This window comes from Eubalaena glacialis, chromosome 5 (assembly GCF_028564815.1).
Source record: "Eubalaena glacialis isolate mEubGla1 chromosome 5, mEubGla1.1.hap2.+ XY, whole genome shotgun sequence".
NCBI classification, from domain to species: Eukaryota; Metazoa; Chordata; class Mammalia; order Artiodactyla; family Balaenidae; genus Eubalaena; species Eubalaena glacialis.
The window spans coordinates 80,725,654-80,748,520 of record NC_083720.1 but is presented as its reverse complement, the minus strand read 5'-3'; the positions used below and the strand labels follow the sequence as shown (position 1 = coordinate 80,748,520).

General features: G+C 36.4%; 1 long non-coding RNA gene across 1 annotated transcript in view; it reads right to left on the bottom strand.

The window, feature by feature from the left end:
- Nucleotides 1-3,519: 3,519 nt before the first annotated feature.
- LOC133092179 (uncharacterized) overlaps nucleotides 3,520-22,867 on the bottom strand; it is a 243,687-nt gene continuing 224,339 nt past the window's right edge. Inside the window, exon 5 of the long non-coding RNA XR_009701032.1 lies at nucleotides 3,520-3,654. This is a non-coding gene — a long non-coding RNA (uncharacterized LOC133092179). The remainder of the gene's footprint in view (nucleotides 3,655-22,867) is intronic.

Sequence of the window (22,867 nt, the reverse complement as noted above, 5' to 3'; positions counted from 1 at the left end):
TTTCTTTTGATTTCCATTTGCATGGAATATCTTTTTCCATCCCCTCACTTTCAGTCTGTATGTGTCTCCAGGTCTGAAGTGGGTCTCTTGTAGACAGCATATATATGGGTCTTGTTTTGGTATCCATTCAGCCAGTCTGTGTCTTTTGGTGGGAGCATTTAATCCATTTACATTTAAGGTAATTATCGATATGTAAGTTCCTATTCCCATTTTCTTAAATGTTTTGGGTTTGTTATTGTAGGTGTTTTCCTTCTCTTGTGTTTCTTGCCTAGAGAAGTTCCTTTAGCATTTGTTGTAAAGCTGGTTTGGTGGTGCTGAACTCTCTCAGCTTTTGCTTGTCTGTAAAGGTTTTAATTTCTCCATCAAATCTGAATGAGATCCTTGCTGGGTAGAGTAATCTTGGTTGTAGGTTTTTCTCCTTCATCACTTTAAGTATATCCTGCCACTCCCTTCTGGCTTGCAGCGTTTCTGCTGAAAGATCAGCTGTTAACCTTATGGGGATGCCCTTGTGTGTTATCTGTTGTTTTTCCCTTGCTGCTTTTAATATGTTTTCTTTATATTTAATTTTTGATAGTTTGATTAATATGTGTCTTGGTGTGTTTCTCCTTGGATTTATCCTGTATGGGACTCTCTGTGCTTCCAGGACTTGATTAACTATTTCCTTTCCCATATTAGGGAAGTTTTCAACTATAATCTCTTCAAATATTTTCTCAGTCCCTTTCTTTTTCTCTTCTTCTTCTGGGACCCCTATAATTCGAATGTTGGTGCGTTTAATGTTGTCCCAGAGGTCTCTGAGACTGTCCTCAGTTCTTTTCATTCTTTTTTCTTTATTCTGCTCTGCAGTAGTTATTTCCACCATTTTATCTTCCAGGTCACTTATCCGTTCTTCTGCCTCAGTTATTCTGCTATTGATCCCATCTAGAGTATTTTTAATTTCATTTATTGTGCTTGTCATCGTTTCTTGGTTCCTCTTTAGTTCTTCTACGTCCTTGTTAAATGTTTCTTGCATTTTGTCTATTCTATTTCCAAGACTTTGGATCATCCTTACTATCATTATTCTGAATTCTTTTTCAGGTAGACTACCTATTTCCTCTTCATTTGTTAGGTCTGGTGTGTTTTGATCCTGCTCCTTCATCTGCTGTGTGTTTTTCTGTCTTCTCATTTTGCTTATCTTACTGTGTTTGGGGTCTCCTTTTCACAGGCTGCAGGTTCGTAGTTCCCGTTGTTTTTGGTATCTGTCCCCAGTGGCTAAGGTTGGTTCAGTGGGTTGTGTAGGTTTCCTGGTGGAGGGAACTAGTGCCTGTGTTCTGGTGGATGAGGCTGGATGTTGTCTTTCTGGTGGGCTCGTCCACGTCTGGTGGTGTGTTTTGGGGTGTCTGTGGCCTTATTATGATTTTAGGCAGCCTCTCTCTTAATGGATGGGGCTGTGTTCCTCTCTTGCTAGTTGTTTGGCATAGGATGTCCAGCACTGTAGCTTGCTGGTCGTTGAGTGAAGCTGGGTCTTGATGTTGAGATGGAGATCTGTGAGAGATTTTCGCCGTTTGGTATTACGTGGAGCTGGGAGGTCTCTTGTGGACCAGTGTCCTGAAGTTGGCTCTCCCACCTCAGAGGCACAGCCCTGATGCCTGGCTGGAGCACCAAGAGTCTTTCATCCACACGGCTCAGAATAAAAGGGAGAAAAAATGGAAAGAAAGAAAAAAAGAGGATAAAATAAAATAAAATAAAGCAATTATAATAAAAAATAAGAAAAACAATTATTAAGAGTAAATTTATTAAGAAAAAAATTTTTTTTAATTTTTAAAAATAGATTTATTAATTTTTTATACTAAAAATAAGAAAAAAATTATTTAGAAAAAATTTATTAAGAAAAAAAATTTTTTAATTTTTTAAAATAAAAAATGAAAAAACTTATTAAAATTTTTTTTAAAAATAGAAAATAAGGAAAAAATTATTAAGAAAACATTTATTAGGGAAAAAAAAAAATTTTAAGCCAAAAAAAAAAAAAAAAAAAACAGACGGACCTAACCCTAGGACTAACGGTGAGAGCAAAGCTATACAGACAAAATCTCACCCAAAAGCATACACATCTACACTCACAAAAAAAAGGAAAAGGGGAAAAGTTAATATATCCTGCTCCCAAAGTCCATCTCCTAAATTTGGGATGATTCGTTGTCTATTCAGGTATTCAACAGATGCAGGCACATCAAGTTGTTTGTGGAGCTTTAATCCGCTGCTTCTGAGGCTGCTGGGAGAGATTTCCCTTTCTCTTCTTTGTTCGTACAGCTCCCGGGGTTCAGCTTTGGATTTGGACCCGCCTCTGCATGTAGGTCCCCTGAGGGCGTCTGTTCCCCGCCCAGACAGAACGGGGTTAAAGGAGCAGCTGATTCGGGGGCTCTGGCTCAGTCAGGCCGGGGGGAGGGAGCGGTATGGAGGAGGCGGGGCGAGCCTGCGGCGGCAGAGGCCGGCGTGACATTGCAGCAGCCCGAGGCGCGCCGTGCGTTCTCCCGGGGAAGTTGTCCCCGGATTAGGGGAGCCTGGCCGTGGCGGGCTGCACAGGCTCCCGGGAGGGGCGGTGTGAAGAATGACCTGTGCTCGCCCACAGGCTGTTTGGTGGCGGCAGCAGCAGCCTTAGCGTCTCATGCCCGTCTCTGGGGTCCGCGCTGATAGCCGCGGCTCGCGCCCGTCTCTGGAGCTTGTTTAAGCGGCGCTCTGAATCCCCTCTCCTTGCACGCCGCGAAACAAAGAGGCAAGAAAAAGTCTCCTGCCTCTTCGGCAGCCGCAGACTTTCTCTCGTGCACCCTCCCGGCTAGCTGTGGTGCGCTAGACCCTTCAGGCTGTGTTCACGCAGCCAACCCCAGTCCTCTCCCTGGGATCCGACCGAAGCCCGCGCCTCAGCTCCCAGCCCCCGCCCGCCCCGGCGGGGGAGCAGACAAGCCTCTCGGGCTGGTGAGTGCTGCTCGGCGCCGAGCCTCTGTGCGGGAATCTCTCCGTTTTTCCCTCTGCGCCCCTGTTGCTGTGGGATCCGCGCTGATAGCCGTGGCTCGCGCCCGTCTCTGGAGCTCGTTTAGGCGGCGCTCTGAATCCCCTCTCCTTGCACGCCGCGAAACAAAGAGGCAAGAAAAATTCTCTTGCCTCTTTGGCAGCTGCAGTCTTTTTCCCGGACTCCCTCCCGGCTAGCACCGAAGCCCGAGCCCCAGCTCCCAGCCCCCGCCCGCCCCGGCGGCTGAGCAGACAAGCCTCTCGGGCTGGTGAGTGCTGGTCGGCACCGCTCCTCTGTGCGGGAATCTCCGCTTTGCCCTCCGCACCAATGTGGCTGCGCTCTCCTCCGTGGCTCCGAAGCTTCCCCCCTCTGCTACCCGCAGTCTCTGCCCACGAAGGGGCTTCCTAGTGTGTGGAAACCTTTCCTCCTTCACAGTTCCCTCCCACTGGTGCAGGTCCCGTCCCTATTCTTTTGTCTCTGTTATTTCTTTTTTCTTTTGCCCTACCCAAGTACGTGGGGATTTTCTTGCCTTTTGGGAGGTCTGACGTCTTCTGCCAGCGTTCAGTGGGTGTTCTGTAGGAGCAGTTCCACGTGTAGATGTATTTCTCATGTATCTGTGGGGAGGAAGGTGATCTCCGCGTCTTACTCTTCCGCCATCTTGCCCCTCCTTGCTCCTACCAAAAATTTTTAAAAGCTTTTTAGAATTATTGCTTTGAGGTGATTTGGGGTTATCACAATAATGTTACTGTCTGTATTAAGTATTGTGACTTGACACCACACTATCAGGTAGCATGGGGGTAGACAGAGGTCAGAAATGTGGGGGGCAGGGGGTACACAAGCTCTGTCTTTAAATAGGAAAGCCGGATCCAGCTTTTTGTTTCTTGTTTGGCAATTTTTAACCTTTTCCATCTTCTAAAAAGTATAATTGCTTGCCTCCCAAGCATAATTCCACACACAGAGCTTACTATATTGACTTCCTGTTTCACTTTTTACAAGAATAAATTTTAACTATTTATTTGACCTTGTCTGTTTTGTTTTTCTCCATTTTATATTTTGCCTGCCAGAGTTATGTGTTTAGAGAGGATTATAGAAGTATGAACTCATTGTAGCATTTTTAATGGAAGTTCTACGTTTTTTATTCTTTAGAACACTTAAAACAGCAAACAAACAATATATTTCTTGAAAGTTGGTAAAAATGCTCACCTGAGCTGCCCTCCAAAAAAAAAAAAAAGCAGTATTATTAGACTTTTGCCTTGTTATTGGCAGCTGTGACTACATTTATTTATTTATTTATTTTAACATCTTTATTGGAGTATAATTGCTTTACAATGGTGTGTTAGTTTCTGCTTTATAACAAAGGGAATCAGCTGTACATATATATATATCCCCATATCTTCTCTCTCTTGCATCTCCCTCCTAACCTCCCTATCCCACCCCTCTAGGTGGTCACAAATCACGGACCTGATCTCCCTGTGCTATGCGGCTGCTTCCCACTAGCTATCGGTTTTACATTTAGTAGTGTATATATGTACATGCCATTCTCCCACTTTGTCCCAGCTTACCCTTCCCTCTCCCCGTGTCCTCAAGTCCATTCTCTAGTAGGTCTGCATCTTTATTCCTGTCCTGCCCTTATATTCTTCATGACCATTGTTTTTTTTTAGATTCCATATATATGTGTTAGCATACGGTATTTGTTTTACTCTTTCTGACTTACTTCACTCTGTATGACAGACTCTAGGTCCATCCACTTCACTACAAATAACTCAATTTCGTTTCTTTTTATGGCCAAGTAATATTGCGTTGTATATATGTGCCACATCTTCTTTATCCATTCATCAGTTGATGGACACTTAGGTTGCTTCCATGTCCTGGCTATTGTAAATAGAGCTGCAGTGAACATTGTGGTACATGACTCTTTATGAATTATGGGTTTCTCAGGGTATATGCCCAGTAGTGGGATTGCTGGGTCGTATGGTAGTTCTATTTTTAGTTTTTTAAGGAACCTCCATACTGTTCTCCATAGTGGCTGTATCAATTTACATTCCCACCAACAGTGTAAGAGGGTTCCCTTTTCTCCACACCCTCTCCAGGATTTATTGTTTGTAGATTTTTTGGTGATGGCCATTCTGACTGGTGTGCGTGATACATAATTGCAGTTTTGATTTGCATTTCTCTAATGATTAATGATGTTGAGCATTCTTTAATGTGTTTGCTGGCAATCTGTGTATGTTCTTTGGAGAAATGTCTATTTGGGTCTTTTGCCCATTTTTGGATTAGGTTGTTTGTTTTTTTTGATATTGAGCTGCATGATCTGCTTGTATGTCGTGGAGATTAATCCTTTGTCAGTTGCTTCATTTGCAAATATTTTCTCCCATTCTGAGGGTTGTCTTTTCGTCTTGTTTATGGTTTCCTTTGCTGTGCAAAAGCTTTGAAGTTTCATTAGGTCCCATTTGTTTATTTGTGTTTTTATTTCCATTACTCTAGGAGGTGGGTCAAAAAGGACCTTTCTGTGATTTATGGCATAGAGTGTTCTGCCTATGTTTTCTGCTAAGAATTTTATAGTTTCTGGCCTTACATTTAGGTCTTTAATCCATTTTGAGTTTATTTTTCTGTATGGTGTTAGGGAGTGTTCTACTTTCATTCTTCTCCATGTAGCTGTATAGTTTTCCCAGCACCATTTATTGAAGAGGCTGTCTTTTCTCCATTGTATATTCTTGCATCCTTTATCAAAAATAAGGTGACCATATGTGCGTGGGTTTATCCCTGGGCTTTCTATCCTGTTCCATTGATCTATATTTCTGTTTTGGTGCCAGTATCATACTGTCTTGATTACTGTAGCTTTGTAGTATAGTCTCAAGACAGGGAGCCTGCTTCCTCTAGCTCCGTTTTTCTTTCTCAAGATTGCTTTGGCTATTCGGGGTCCTTTGTGTTTCCATACAAATTGTGAAATTTTTTGTTCTAGTTCTGTGAAAAATGCCATTGGTAGTTTGACAGGGATTGCATTGAATCTGTAGATTGCTTTGGGTAGTAGAGTCATTTTCATAATGTTGATTCTTCCAACCAAGAACATGGTATATCTCTCCATCTGCTTGTATCATCTTTAATTTCTTTCATCAGTGTCTTATAGTTTTCTGCATACAGGTCTTTTGTCTCCTTAGGTAGGTTTATTCCTAAGTATTTTATTCTTTTTTGTTGCAATGGTAAATGGGAGTGTTTCCTTAATTCCCCTTTCAGATTTTTCATCATTAATGTATAGGAATGCAAGAGATTTCTGTGCATTAATTTTGTATCCTGCTACTTTACCGAATTTATTGATTAGCTCTAGCAGTTTTCTGGTAGCATCTTTAGGATTCAGTATGTATATATCATGTCATCTGCAAACAGTGACAGCTTTACTTCTTCTTTTCTGATTTGGATTCCTTTTATTTCTTTTTCTTCTCTGATTGCTGTGGCTAGAACTTCCAAAACAATGTTGAATAATAGTGGTGAGATTGGGCAACCTTGTCTTGTTCCTGATCTTAGTGGAAATGGTTTCAGTTTTTCACCATTGATGATGATGTTTCCTGTGGGTTTGTCACATATGGCCTTTATTATGTTGAGGTAAGTTCCCTCTGTGCCTACTTTCTGGAGAGTTTTTATCATAAATGGGTGTTGAAATTTGTCTAAAGCTTTCTCTGCATCTGTTGAGATGATCATATGGTTTTTCTCCTTCAATTTGTTAATATGGTATATCACATTGATTTGTGTATATTGAAGAATCCTTGCATTCCTGGGATAAACCCCACTTGATCATGGTGTATGATCCTTTTAATGTGCTGTTGGATTCTGTTCGCTAGTATTTGTCGAGGATTTTTGCATCTAAGTTCATCAGTGATATTGGCCTGTAGTTTTCTTTCTTTGTGACATCTTTGTCTGGTTTTGGTATCAGGGTGATGGTGGCCTCGTAGAATGAGTTTCGGAGTGTTCCTCCCTCTGCTTTATTTTGGAAGAGATTGAGAAGGATAGGTGTTAGCTCTTCTCTAAATGTTTGATAGAATTTGCCTGTGAAGCCATCTGGTCCTGGGGTTTTTTTTGTTGGAAGATTTTTAATCACAGTTTCAATTTCAGTGCTTGTGATTGGTCTGTTTATATTTTCTATTTCTTCCCGGTTCAGTTTCGGAAGGTTGTACTTTTCTAAAAATTTATCCATTTCTTCCAGGTTGTCCATTTTATTGGCATATAGTTGCTTGTAGTAATCTCTCATGAGCGTTTGTATTTCTGCAGTGTCAGTGGTTACTTCTCTTTTTTCATTTCTAATTCTATTGATTTGAGTCTTCTCCCTTTTTTTCTTGATGAGTCTGGCTAATGGTTTATCAATTTTGTTTATCTTCTCAAAGAACCAGCTTTTAGTTTTATTGATCTTTGCTATTGTTTCCTTCATTTCTTTTTCATTTTTTTCTGATCTGGTCTTTATGATTTCTTTCCTTCTGCTAACTTTGGGGTTTTTTGTTTCTCTAATTGCTTTAGGTGTAAGGTTTGGTTTTTAATTTGAGATGTTTCTTGTTTCTTAAGGTAGGATTTTATTGCTATAAACTTCCTTCTTAGAACTGCTTTTGCTGTGTCCCATAGGTTTTGGGTTGTCGGGTTTCATTGTCATTTGTTTCTACATATTTTTTTTATTTCTTCTTTGATTTCTTCAGTGATCTCTTGGTTATTAAGTAGTGTATTGTTTAGCCTCCATGTGTTTGTATTTTTTACAGATTTTTTTCCTGTAATTGATATCTAGTCTCATAGCGTTGTGGTTGGAAAAGATATTTGATACGATTTCAATTTTCTTATATTTACCAAGGCTAGATTTGTGACCCAAGATATGATCTATCCTGGAGAATGTTCCATGAGCACTTGAGAAGAAAGTGTATTTTGTTGTTTTTGGATGGAATGTCCTATAAATATCAATTAAGTTCATCTTGTTTAATGTATCATTTAAAGCTTGTGTTTCCTTATATATTTTCATTTTGGATGATCTGTCCGTTGGTGAAAGTGGGGTGTTAAAGTCCTTCACTATGATTGTATTACTGTCGATTTCCCCTTTTATGGCCGTTAGCATTTGCCTTATGTATTGAGGTGCTCCTATGTTGGGTGCATAAGTATTTACAATTGTTGTATAAATTCCTTGGATTGATCCCTTGATCATTATGTAGTGTCCTTCTTTGTCTCTTGTTACAGTCTTTGTTTTAAAGTCTATTTTGTCTGATATGAGAATTGCTACTCCAGCTTTCTTTTGTTTTCCATTTGCATGGGATAACCTTTTCCAACCCTTCACTTTCAGTCTGTTTGTGTCCCTAGGTATGAAGTGGGTCTCTTGTAGACAGCATATATACAGGTCTTGTTTGTGTATCCATTCAGCCAGTCTATGTCTTTTGGTTGGAGCACTGAATCCATTAAATTTAAGGTAGTTATTGATATGTATGTTCCTGTTACCATTTTCTTAATTTCTTTGGATTTGTTATTGTAGGTCTTTTCCTTCTCTTGTGTTTCCTGACTAGAGAAGTTCCTTTAGCATTTGTTTCAAAGCTGGTTTCGTGGTGCTGAATTCTCTTAGCTTTTGCTTGTCTGTAAAAGTTTTAATTTCACCATTGAATCTGAATGAGATCCTTGCTGTGTAGAGTAATCTTGGTTGTAGGTTTTTCCCTTTCATCACTTTAAATATGTCCTGCCACTTCCTTCTGGCTTGCAGAGTTTCTGCTGAAAGATCAGCTGTTAACCTTTTGGGGATTCCCTTGTATGTTATTTGTTGTTTTTCCCTTGCTGCTTTTAATATTTTTTCTCTGTATTCAGTTTTTGATAGTTTGATTAATATGTGTCTTGGAGTGTTTCTCCTTGGATTTATCCTGTATGGCACTCTCTGCACTTCCTGGACTTGATTGACTATATCCTTTCCCGTATATAGGGAAGTTTTCAACTATAATCTCTTCAAATATTTTCTCAGTCCCTTTCTTTCTCTCTTCTTTTTCCGGGACCCCTATAAATCGAATGTTGCTGTGTTTATTATTGTCCCAGAGGTCTCTGAGACTGTCCTCAGTTCTTGTCATTCTTTTTTCTTTATCCTGCTCTGCAGTAGTTATTTTCAGTATTTTATCTTCCAGGTCACTTATCCATTTTTCTGTGTCAGTTATTCTGCTATTGATTCCTTGTAGAGAATTTTTAATTTCATTTATTGTGTTGTTCATCATTGTTTGTTTGCGCTTTAGTTCTTCTAGGTCCTTGTTAAATGTTTCTTGTATTTTCTCCATTGTATTTTCAAGATTTTGGATCATCTTTACTATCATTATTCTGAATTCTTTTTCAGGTAGACTGCCTATATCCTCTTCATTTGTTTGGTCTGGTGGGTTTTACCTTGCTCCTTCATTTGCTGTGTGTTTCTTTGTCTTCTCATTTTGCTTAACTTACTCTGTTTGGGGTCTCATTTTTCAGGCTGCATGTTCGTAGTTCCCATTGTTTTTGGTGTCTGCCCCCATTGACTAAGGTTGGTTCAGTGGGTTTTGTAGGCTTCCTGGTGGAGGGGACTAGTGCCTGTGTTCTGGTGGAGGAGCCTGGATCTTGTCTTTCTGGTGGGCAGGTCCATGTCTGGTGGTGTGTTTTGGGGTGTCTGTGACCTTATTATGATTTTAGGCAGCCTCTCTGCTAATGGGTCTTCCTGTCTTACTAGTTGTTTGGCACAGGGTGTCCAGCACTGTAGCTTGCTGGTCCTTGAGTGGAGCTGGATCTTGGTGTTGAGATGGAAATCTCTGGGAGATTTTTGCCATTTGATATTATGTGGAGCTGGGAGGTCTCTTGTGGACCAATGTCCTGAACTTGGCTTTCCCACCTCAGAGGCACCGTCCTGACGCCCGGCCGGAGCACCAAGACCCTGTCATCCACATGGCTCAGAATCAAAGGGAGAAAGGAAGAAAGAAAAAATAAAATGAAATAAAATAAAATAAAATAAAGTTATTAATATAAAAAATAATTACTAAAAAAAATTTTTAAGTAATAAAAAAATAAAAAGAAAGAAAGAAGAGAGCAACTGAACCAAAAAACAAATCCACCAATGATAAGAAGCGTTAAAAACTATACTAAAAAAAAAAAAAAAAGGACAGACAGAACCCTAGGGCAAATGGTAAAAGCAACGCTATACAGACAAAATCACACACAGAAGCATACACATACACACTCACAAAAAGAAAAAAGGAAGAATATATATATATCGTTGTTCCCAAAGTCCACCACCTCAATTTGGGACGATCTGTTGTCTATTCAGGTATTCCACAGATGCAGGGTACATGAGGTTGATTTTGGAGATTTAATCTGCTGCTCCTGAGGCTGCTGGGAGAGATTTCCCTTTCTCTTTTTTGTTCGCGCAGCTCCTGGGGTTCAGCTTTGGATTTGGCCCCGCCTCTACATGTAGGTCACCTGAGGGCATCTGTTCTTCGCTCAGACAGGACAGGGTTAAAGGAGCAGCTGATTAGGGGGCTCTGGCTCACTCAGTCTGGGGGCAGGGAGGGGTACGGATGCGGGGCGAGCCTGAGGCAGCAGAGGCCGGTGTGACGTTGCACCAGCCTGAGGCGCACCGTGCATTCTCCTGCAGAAGTTGTCCCTGGATCATGGGACCCTGGCAGTGGCGGGCTGCACAGGCTCCCGGGAGGGGAGGTGTGGAGAGTGACCTGTGCTCACACACAGGCTTCTTGGTGGCGGCAGCAGCAGCCTTAGCGTCTCGTGCCCGTCTCTGGGGTCCGCGCTGATAGCCGCGGCTCGCGCCCGTCTCTGGAGCTCATTTAGGCGCACTCTGAATCCCCTCTCCTCGCGCACCCTGAGACAAAGAGGCAAGAAAAAGTCTCTTGCCTCTTCGGCAGCTGCAGACTTTTTCCCGGACTCCCTCCTGGCTAGCTGTGGTGCGCTAGCCCCTTCAGGCTGTGTTCACGCCGCCAACCCCAGTCCTCTCCCTGCGATCCAAACGAAGCCCAAGCCTCAGCTCCCAGCCCCTGCCCGCCCCTGCAGGTGAGCAGAGAAGCCTCTTAGACTGATGAGTGCTGGTCGCCACCGCTCCTCTGTGCTGGAATCTCTCCGCTTTTCCCTCCGCACCCCTGTTGCTGCGCTCTCCTCCGTGGCTTTGAACCTTCCCCCCTCCACCACCTGCAGTCTCTGCCCGCGAAGGGGCTTCCTAGTGTGTGGAAACCTTTCCTCCCTCACAGCTCCCTCCCACTGGTGCAGGTCCCATCCCTATTCTTTTGTCTCTGTTTTTTTTTTTTCTTTTGCCCTACCCAGGTACTTGGGGAGTTTCTTGCCCTTTGGGAGGTCTGAGGTCTTCAGCCAGCGTTCAGTAGGTGTTCTGTAGGAGTTGCTCCACATGTAGATGTATTGCTGACGTATTTTGGGGGAGGAAGGTGATCTCCACTTCTTACTCTTCCGCTGTCTTGAAGCTCCTTCCTGTGACTATATTTAAATTTACTTTTACATCATTGCTATATTCTACTTCTAATTTTTCTGAGATTATACTTGAAATTTTTTTTTATAGAATATCATTCATTTTATTTAGATACAGATTAAAACACTTCTATATTATATTGTTTTATAATTTGTATTCAGGCTATTTTTATAATTTAATTCCTCCATTGCTCTAATATTATGTTTTGATTTGAGGAAAATTTATGTGTATATGTCTGTATATGTATGTGGTTTTTTTTTTCCATTTCTTCCATATATATATGATATCTAACCTTTCATTAATTAATTTACATAAAGATATGTATACATATGTTAATGAAAGGCCAAGATTTGCAAATATACAAAGGACTTCTGACCAAAATACACTTCTTTTCTTTTCTGATACAAAATTAAATATCTAGTAAAATGATGTACCTATGCATACATATGTTATCGGAAAAAAAAAGAATCAAACTTACAGAAAAGACAGCACGAATAAGGATATATTAAAGAACTCCCATATATTATTTACACAGATTTACCTATAGTCAATATTTTACCTTATTTTACTACATTTGCTTTATTACTTTCTGTGTGTGTGTGTATGCACCCATGCATTTAATTTTCTTTTTAATAATTTAAGATTGAGTTTCATATATCATGGTACTTTAACCCTAAATGATAGTTCACCATGCATTTCCTAAGAATAGGGATAGATTGTTACATAATCAAGATACAGTTATCAAAGAAGATTTTGATATTATACTTTTATCTAATCTAGTGTCCATATTCTGATTTTTTTCCAATTAAACCAATCATGTGCTTTTTCTCTTTTTTTTTTTTATTCTGGTGCAGGGGATCTGATTTTGCATTAGTTGCCATGCTCTTCAGTCTCATTTAAACTGGAACACAGCAAGAGCTTTTTGTATTTTTCCAATGGCAGTTTTAAGGAAAACCTTTTTTTTTTTTAAATAGAAATTTCATTATTTGGGGTGTGTTTGATGTTTTCTATTATTAGATTCAGGTTACATATTCCTGGGTTAAATTCTACATAAGTGATATTGTTTTCTCAGGATGTCATATCTGGCACATGATATTCATTTACCCCTCATTGGTTGTATTGATTCTGTTCATATAGGCACAGTATCATGCGATTTCTTCACTGGATATTTGCTTATACTTACTTTATAAAACCAAGCAAATACACTGTCTTTCCTGAAATATTTCCCCAGCTAGAGCCCTTCCTTCTCCACCATCTGTCTACCTATTTTGCTATCATCTTTTATTTTTTTAATTATTAATTAATGTATATTAGTATTTGTATAGATGCATTGATTTATTTTTTCTTTACAGTTGTTTATGATTCATTTTTGTGCTTAACTTTTTTGATATTCCTGTTGTCCAACATTTAGCTAATGGGGGATTTTTCTCAGTTCACTGACAATCTAGGACAAAAGCAAGGTAAATGTGTATGATTTGTACTGTCATTTAAAACTGAGAATCATTATACATTAATTTTAATTTCCAAAAGCATCTAACTAAATGACTTAGTTGTTAGATATATTCAAACCATGTCACACCCTTTAATAACAATCATCATGACCAAAAAAAAAGCATTCAATTTTAGCTGTTCAGTGTCCATAAGTAAGTAACAGAGCATCAAAATTCACCCATACAGTCTAACATTTCCAGGAAAGAAGAATATGTATCCATACTTGACCATGTTATTAAAAAAGTGTTCACAAAATGTCAATATTCTACAACCTGTAGTATGCACTCTTATTTCTAATGAGCACCAAGTAAATATAATTTATTTAGTAAAACAACTTTTTTTGAAAGAGAATCATTATCTATTAAATAATGCATGCCTTGATAATTTAAAATTCTGATATATTTATACATTCATAAATAATAATTCAAGTTATTAGATGATACCACATAGAATCAATGTCTCTTCAGCTGTTGCTTCTCTGTAATCTTATTTTAAAATACTCAAAAATTATTAATGCAAAAATTCATAATATTTTCAACATTGGGTGACAAAATATTATCAAACAATATGAGATCTTTGGATATAAGAAGACTGAAGTTGGAAAGTAGGTCTCAGTGTTCTTTACTGGGAATGCTCCTATTCATAAAAGTTTATGTGATTTTCTTTCAAGGTTATGTAGAGTGAAGTGAAAGTGATTGTGAATATTGAGTGAAATCTTTACATATATGAGGTTAACAATAAGATTGAAAGTATGACTTTATTTGGTTTGGTTTGGAGGGAAGCAGATTCAGGGAAATGTGTACTAAAGCATGCAGAGGACAACAATATAGTATTAAAAGGTGCTATGAATAATTATATTTATAAATTATACAGCAGTTGAGAAACAAAGTCTCAGCAACTTATAGCCCAATAAATAGAGATGAAAACAAGACTGGAAGTAGAAGAAATTCTAGGAAATTTCCAATCCAGATAAATATTGTGGAAAGTGTAATATATGGTTCAGGAAATATAGCAGGCTATTGGGACCAGCCCTCCTGCTGACAGCAACTTAAAATGCAGGATTAAAAAAAATTCTTAAATGCATAGAAGAGGTGCAAAGGTAGGAAATAACTATAATGATATAAACTAAGATAAAGTGAGATTAACGATAAGACAACAGTATCAGTTTTGGTAAATCTTGTGAGGTACAGAAGAAACAGCCTTGAACTCTTGACTATCCACTATTCTTTCAAAATATACACCCCAAGAGACTGGAAAGACAATTTTTTATTGTTGAACAGAGCAAAGGAAAATATGTTCCAGAGAAACTGGAACCAAAACCTGGCCTTTGCAGTCCCAATGTATTATACTTAGAGCCTCCAATTAAACCTTCAAGTCATATGCTTAAGTTAAATTGATATGGGACTGGATGGTGCCCCTATTTACTTGGCACAGAGAGTGCATTCTCTCTGAAAAAACAAATACCTTTATTCTGGGCCCTGTGAAATCCCTACAAATAGTTTTAGCAGCCTATGATAAAAAAAAAAAAAGCCACAAATGCATGTAAACATGACACCATAACAAAGATCAGCAGTAACCACAGATAACAGAAGCAGTGTGATATATTATTCAGAGATGTGGATTATTAGTCACAGATTAATTTTTTAAAATTGAACACTGTACTTAAAGAAATAAAAGCTGACTTTCAAGAAATAGGATATTATTAAAGTTTAGCTCATAAATGAGGAAAAGAATCAAACTGATTTTTTAGGACATTTAAAAGACTAATGGAAGTTAAAACAAAATGTCCAGGTTTTAATAGTAGTATAGACTTAGCTAAGGAAAAAATTGGAAAAGTGGAAGACACATTGGAAGCAATTATCCAGATATCAGAGAGAGATAATTAGAAGTAAAACATGGAAAAATTGTTAACAAATATGGAACATAAAATCTATATATGTTTTTATTTTTAATATTGTAAATGTTGAGAGAGAAAGAATAGGACAGAGGAAATGTTTGAGGATACAATAAAAATAAATGATGACATTTTCAGACCAGAAACTGAGCTTATTATGAACAAATGATTACTCTGAAAAATTATAGTGAATATTTTAGATAGAAGGAAGATAATCACAGAGTGATGAAACTTAGGAAAGAATTAGAGTGATCTCAGATGGAAGTCATGGGATGCAAAAAGGAATGAAGAACAAAAATCTGGTAAACATGAAAGTAAATTTATCAATGGAGATATATGTTTGGAGTTTAAAATAGTGTTGTATGTTAAAATGCATTAGAGAACTTATGTACAATTTGAGAGGAAAGCAATAGGAATTAAATTCCTTGATATCTTTTCTTGTTCAGGTGGAAGATAAAAGTGCCGTTTAACTACAACTTTGATCATTTAAAAAGCATGTTGTGATTTCTAGAGTAATTATTAAAATAATAGAAATAGCTTTCATAACTTCAGAACAAATAAAGAGAAAGCAATGGAATCACAAAAAATAATCAGTTTGAAAGAAGGTAAGGAGGTAGGGAAAAAGAAGCAAACTATAGATAAGTGGGACAAAGAGAAAGCACAAAATGAAAATTTCCATTTAAACAAGCATATCGATAATAATAAAAATGAGTCGACTAAATGTTAGTGAAAATATAAAGAGTAGCTACTTGGGAAAAATCTATCATGTTGTAGAAAAGAGAAATATGTAAAACATAAAGATAATGAAAGGCTGAAAGTAAAATGCAGAAAAAAAATACAAGCCATTGAAAAACTAACAGAAGAAAAAAATTGATGTTACCATATTAATAGCAGGAAAAAACAGAAATTTAAGTCAGATTGCATTATTAGTAATAAAGATATCAATTCCTAATGATAAACATTCCATACACCAAGCAGATATAATAATTTTAAATTTGTATATGTCTACAGGCATAGCCTCAATATACACATATTAGTTTCCTAGGGATGCTATAACAAAGTACCACAAACTGTGTGGCTTAACACAACAGTTTTAAGTTCTAAAATTTCTGGAGGCCTTAAGTCCAAAATTAAGGTGTTGGCAAGGTTGGTTTCTTCTGGAGGTTCTGAAGGACAACCCATCCCATACCTCTCTCCAAGCTTATTGTGGTTGCTATCATTCCTTTGTATGTGTTTCTATCTCTGTTTTCTCTGTTTATAAAGACACTGGTCATTGGGTTAGGACCTACCCTAATCCATTATGACCTGATCTTAATTTAACTAACTACATCTGCAAAGACTATTTCCAAATAAAATCACATTCTGAGGTTGCAGGTAGATTTGAATTTGGGGGGGGCATACAATATATAAGGCAACAATTAATAACTACAAAGTGAAACAGATAAATACATAACAATAGAGCCAAATATTTACACACCTCTCTTGGTAATTGATAGAAAAAACAGAAGGTTATTCAAGTTTAAACAATGTTTTCAAACACTAATGCTATATACATTAATGATAAGTATTGATTATATCCTAAAAAATTTTGGAAGTTTGAAATCATATTTAGCATAGCTGATCCAAAATTTAAATTTCCATTCTTTCATACATAAAAAATTTACTTATCATGAGAGATATCCATTTTTGGTAACATTTACTTTATACATTAATCTAGATGGAATTGATGTATTTTTTTGAGATGCCCTTTCTCAACTTTTTTTTCTGTTTTTTTTTTTTTTTTTTGTAAGGGCCCTTTATGAGGTTTTCTACTTCTGCAATTATTTTCTATGCTTTATAGTTTTTGATCATAATTACATTTTTACCAAGATTTTAAAAGGTACTAACAAAAAGTAGTACATACATGCTTTCAGGATTTTAATCATTGTATGTGCCTACAGTTGGCCCTCCGTATCCATAGATTTCACACCTAGGGATACAGAGAACCTACTGTATGTATTGTAGTATGCCATTTTATATAGGGACTTGAGCATCTGTGGATTTTGGTATCTGTGGGGGATCCTGGAACCAATCCCCTGTGGATACCAAGGGACAACTGCACAACATATTATTTTTCTTATAGCAAAGCTATATGATACATAAATATCTGTATATACATATACAGATATACATATTTATATACAGATATTTATATAATCATACATATATTCTAGCTCGATTGATTCTAGCTATTACATTTTTTCACATTATCTCTTGGAAAACAATAATTCTACCAATTTTTTCTTTTCAAATTCATTATTTTTACCTTAATTTCATCGTTACCTTTTTCCATATAGCTCAAGTTTGCTTTAATGTTCATATTTTAATCTCTTGAGGGAAACATAATTTTTCACCTTAATACACTCCTGTTAGTAAGTGAAGAAAAAAGATGTGATTTTGATGCAATGATCATTATTCTCTAAGAAATATAATTATAATTTTGATTTTTCTTTTTCCATCAGGTTCACTATTGTTGTTTCAAAATTTTTCCAAATGAATATTTTATTAACTCTGCGATTAAAGTTTTACTGCAATTTAGAAATTATGTTGTATGATTTCTACTTTTTATAATATATTGAATTGTTTCATAACCAAGTATGTGATACCTTTTTATAAAAGTTCTAGAGCAAGCTGCATACTACATAAAGTATGAATTTTAAATGATGTATTATTATTGTTATTGCTGCTATATAATTGCCTTCACTCATTTTATTATTGAAATTTTGAATACTGAGTCTCACCTCTACTGTTCCTTTTTCACTTTCTCCTTGATTTCCATCAATTTTTAACTTTTTTAACATATTGATATGTGCTTTTACCATTTGTATAAAGGTTTTTTATTTTTAAACTTTTCATAAATTGTTTACTTTGTAAATTTCACCTTTGTATAAAGGTTTTTTATTTTTAAACTTTTCATAAATTGTTTACTTTGTAAATTTCACCAAACCTATTTCTTAAGGAATATTTATTAAACGGTATGCCCATTATTAAAGTATAATAATTTGCTTAATGCAACTTGTAACAAAGGAGGACAGAGTAGAACAGATTAATAATAATTATGCCTGGTGTGCTGAGTACCTTCCTTGCCCTTCAGATCTAGACCCACCCTGTCCTGAGTTCTGAGATGCTGACGTGTCTGTCCAATGGGAACAACCCAGTGGAGATCAGTAAAAGGAGGAGAATGGAGTTGAAGGTATCCTTCAGTGTTTCCTCTGCAGGCTGCATCCTTGGTTGAAAAGGCACAGCTCCTCTCCAAACAGCCTTCTCCACACATCTCCCTCTCCCTCTTCTTCCCTTGAGGCTGAAGAGTTTTAATCTTGAGCTGCTGTTCCAGGCCCAATATCACTGCACTATCCTTTGAGGTTTTCTCACAATTTGCCCACAGCTTTTGTATACAGCCCCTTAAAAAATGTATCTTCAAATTACCCATCTTGGATGTACCACCTGTTTCTGGCCATACTGATATACCCTGACTGATATACCAGGACATTTTCTTGCAAATGACTAGGCCTCATGGAAACTGTATAACTCTTAGCCAGATTCTTGGTAATCAATCAGGCCACTGCACTGATAAGACCCTTGATCTAGACCCACCATCTGGGCTCTCTTTTTAGTATGCAGTGTAAGAAAGTCACTTCCACTCTTGTATAGATTCTAAATTTGAGTATTACCACTATCCCAAACACATATTTTCCAAACAATTTCAACTCTTTTTAACAGTGTTTCTGTGTTAAATTATGAAAAAAGGAAGTAAAATCCTTATATATCAAAGATCAACATTTTAAAAGGTTCTGGGAAAGAGATTTGCCATGTAAAACCTCAAATTAATTAAGTGATCAGAGGAATAAGACTGAGAAAATAATGGGTCCAGGGAAAAGAAAACAATGGGAGAGAAATAAAAAAGCATTCTAAGTATTGAAGGAAAAGAAGAACCTTTCAATAAAAAATAATCAAAGTCAATAGGAAACACTACCAGCGATTGATAGCTGCTTTTAACAGAAGTGAACAATTTAAAGCATGAACGCATGTGAAGAGATTATTTTTTTCCAAATGCAATGTCATTAGTAATCAAAAGGCGTAATGAAACAAGCACCAAAGCAGCTCAACTAATTATGACTAATTCTGATTGGGAAAATGGTTTTTTATTAGATAATTTAGAAACAAATAAGTTACCATGTACTGATAAGTAAAAGATACACCAAGGATTCCTTGCTCTGATTTTAAAAACAAAAAAGATTTCCTTTTGGAATCTGTATTTAAAGGCTTTATGCTTCACAAACACTTCCAGGAATTTACATTTGAAGGAAAACCTAACAAACTGGAACAAAATGACAAGTGTTTTGGTTTCCATTTTTTCTTTCTGTGTATAGGAGGGAAACAATTTGATTATTTCATGTAGATAAATGTAGGACAAATGAAATAATGTAACAAATGCATGTAAATTAGCAACCTGAGACTGAGTATTTTAGAAATATATTAGCCAAAAGTTATGTAGGTATGTTTAAGTGAGCATAATAGACACGTTTTTCTTAAGTAGTTATACAGATTTATATTTGACAATATAGCTTTTGAATAAATCATCCTGAAACAAAAATAGCTATGTGTCTACTATCTTCATGTTAGGTCACAGTGAACCACAATGCCAACGTTTATTTTTCATTTCTACATACATTTCGTTAAGTAATAGGCAGGATGATTCTTGCAGAGAAACTCTGTACATTAGATATTTAAAATTGTTCTGCTCAAACTATTTAGAGAAATGATAGGCTGGTCACATTAAATTTAAAAGTATGTCCTGTAGCAAAGGTTAGCTTACAGCGATTTTGGAAACTTGCTAAGGTAATCAAGAACAATTATACTACATTGTAAGCAGTTTCTAGAAGGGCCAGCAAGGATAATTTGTCTCTGAAAAATTTAAACACATTCATGCTAAAGTGTTTCATTTGTGCATGCTTGCACACACTCTTGCCTGAATTGAAAAACAGAGGAAGGGATTGATTAATAAAAAGAAATGTGATTATAGATGAGACACAATGAAAAGTGAGGCTCTAAAATTAAAATGGGAAAATGTCAGAGGAAAATAGTACATGTCTACACTGTACTCTTCAGTGTGGGCATGGATATATCCTGCTTTGGTTAAATCATATCATTACTATAAATTTTAATTTTAACCTCAACCACACCGTATATTTTGATTACATTTCCTTTCTTGTATTCCTTTGTATTTTTTTCTAGTATTCATAAAGACATAATTTATTTTCAATTAGTGTTGTATGTGTGCCAAGTAGGTTTTTTCCCACACTTCTCTCCAATAGTCATAAAATTTTTCTCAACATAGTCAAACACATCAGTCTGATTCTTTTTTTTTGTTGTTTGTTTGTTTGTTTTGTTGTTTCCCAGTAATAGGCATTCTAAAGTTATCTATCCTCCTGCTCTAAACAATATCAGTGGGCTGCAGGTCTGTGCCACAGATGTCTCTCTGGGGTTTTGTTTTTCTGTTATTCAAGCAAATCCCTTTGCCCTCTTTTCTATTGGATCCACTGTCTCATGTATGTATTACCTTCCTATTTCTCAATTGTGCTTCAGTTTCATGGAGCATATTTCTGAGAACTTCTGGGGAAAGGGTACATAGGAGGAAGCTTTTAAAATGCTATATACATCTAGTATATCTTTACTTTTCCTTTACATTTAATAGGTAATTTAGCTAATGTGCAATTCTAAATTTCATCAGAATTTTAAAGGCATTATATTTTAATTCTCATTTCCAGTATTTCTCTTAAGAAGTTAATATGATTTTGATCTTTATTCCTTCATATTGTGATCTTTTAGTTATTCTTTACTCTCTATGGAAGTTCTCAGAAATTACTTTTTATCCTGGTGCTGTGATGTTTCTTAGTTATGCACTTTGGTGTGTATCTTTTAAATTTCATTTTATTGGGTTCTAAGTAGGTCCATTCAATTCTGAGAAATAGTTTTCTGTTATTTTTTAATAATCTGCTCCTCTCCTGTCTCTCTTTCCAGAAGTCCCATGATTAGATATTTGATCTCCAGGACTGAGCATTGATTTTTCTTATATTTTCTGAAACATTTTCATCTCTTTTTCTTCCACCTTCCCCTTACTCTCTGTTTTGTAGAATTTTTTAGAAATCTTTTCATTACAAATAGTTTCATGACGGTAAATATTCAATAACCAGCTCTGTGGCAAAATGTATGCATGTAGATGAGCATGCATGTTTGATATAACTTTTACGGATATAAAGGATGTGTAGTATGAAACTTACAAATAATAAAATATAAAATCCTCTTAATTTTGAATCCTACATAGCAATTGATTCTCATAGGATGCTTTCAATTGATTTTTTTAACATCTTCATTGGAGTATTCAATTGATTTTTGCAGAATTCTTTTTTCTGTATCAAACTTATGGTTGTGATTCACAAAACATTGTTCTGATATGAATATTGTTTGATATATTCATTTACTTTAATAAGTAAAAGTAAAATAGCAAGGACATATGTTGGGAACTTGACTCATTCATCAATAACATGCGCTAAAAAAACATGTTTCTCCTAAAAGTAGGAAGACTTGGCAACATTGGGCACACAAATGTGCCTGGCAGCTCTAAATAGAAGAGGAGGGTGACCTAATTCACCAAAACCCTATGACCTGCTTGGATCCTACATACTATTTCAGTTTACAACCCCAAATTCTATAGTTTACATGGCCTAAACTCAGAAGACAAATCAGTAAATGAAATGTTCTCATTCATAATCTGACAATTAGACATTTTCATGGGAATTCATATGTGCTGCATTAATCTTGAAATCTGGGAATTTAAATTATGGAAATGAAGCTTAATCAAGTACTAAAGAGTAAAAGAAACATATTTTTAAAAAAGAATCTAAAGTTTTCATCTAATAAGTTTCAGTAGTATCCAGTATGTTAACACAATTACCACTTGTTTATCTGTTTTTATTTATAACATTTTATTCTATTGCTATTTAATCTCTTATTCATTTTGTCATTTCAGGTTCATGGCTTTTTAAATCCATTACTCCCATAGAGTGATGTTTCCAGGAAGGGTCAAAATAATGTGTGTATTCAATTTGTCATGTTTAACATAGAATGTCCAATTTCTCTTCTATTTACTTTATACCGGTTTTTGTTAACACTACTAACAATGATTTTTTTGATCACCAATAAACTATTTGTTGCCAAATCCACTGGACACTTCTTTACACCCAGTTTCCTCAAACTTCTGGCAATATTTAGCACAACTGACTACTTTTTCTCTCTTAAAATATATACTTGACTTACGTGACTTTTTAAAATTTCCTTGCTGACTCCTTCTACTCTAAATAATGTCTAAATGTTCTTTAAGAAATATCCTACTCCCTATTCTCTTCTTCTTTCACATCAATTCACATCAAGCACAACACTGATGATTCTCAAATCTCCAGCATCATACCTCTTTTCTGAGCTCTGAACTTGCTTGATATCTCCAAATTACATCTCTTGAAGTGCTTGACAAGACTCTTTTATCTTCCGTTCACCTTTATCCCAGTCAATGGGGTTCACCTCTCAAATCTAAAACCTGACAATCCTGATTCCTCTCTACATTAACTCCCACATTCAATTCATCAGCAAGTCCTGTTGATTTTGTCTCCAAATACATAACTCCTGTCTACGCATCTCTTGCAAGCTGCTATTAAATATTTCTTATGATTCCTTCTTGCCCCCATACCCACAGTTCATTTCTTCTATCATAGCACATATGAACCTAAAGTGTCCCTTAACATGACTTATAAGGCTCAGAATGATTTATCTAATCACTAGCTAGCTCTCCAAATTCATTTTCTTTCCTCAATTCTTCAGGCAGAGCTATCTTCATTTTGTCTCTTAAATGTGACAGAATGTTTTCTCAAGGATTCTGTATATTCTACTTTGTTTGTCTCTAATTATTTTTTCCTCAACTCTTGGAATGGCTATAGTCATTTTATCTTTCAATATTAAGTTCTCT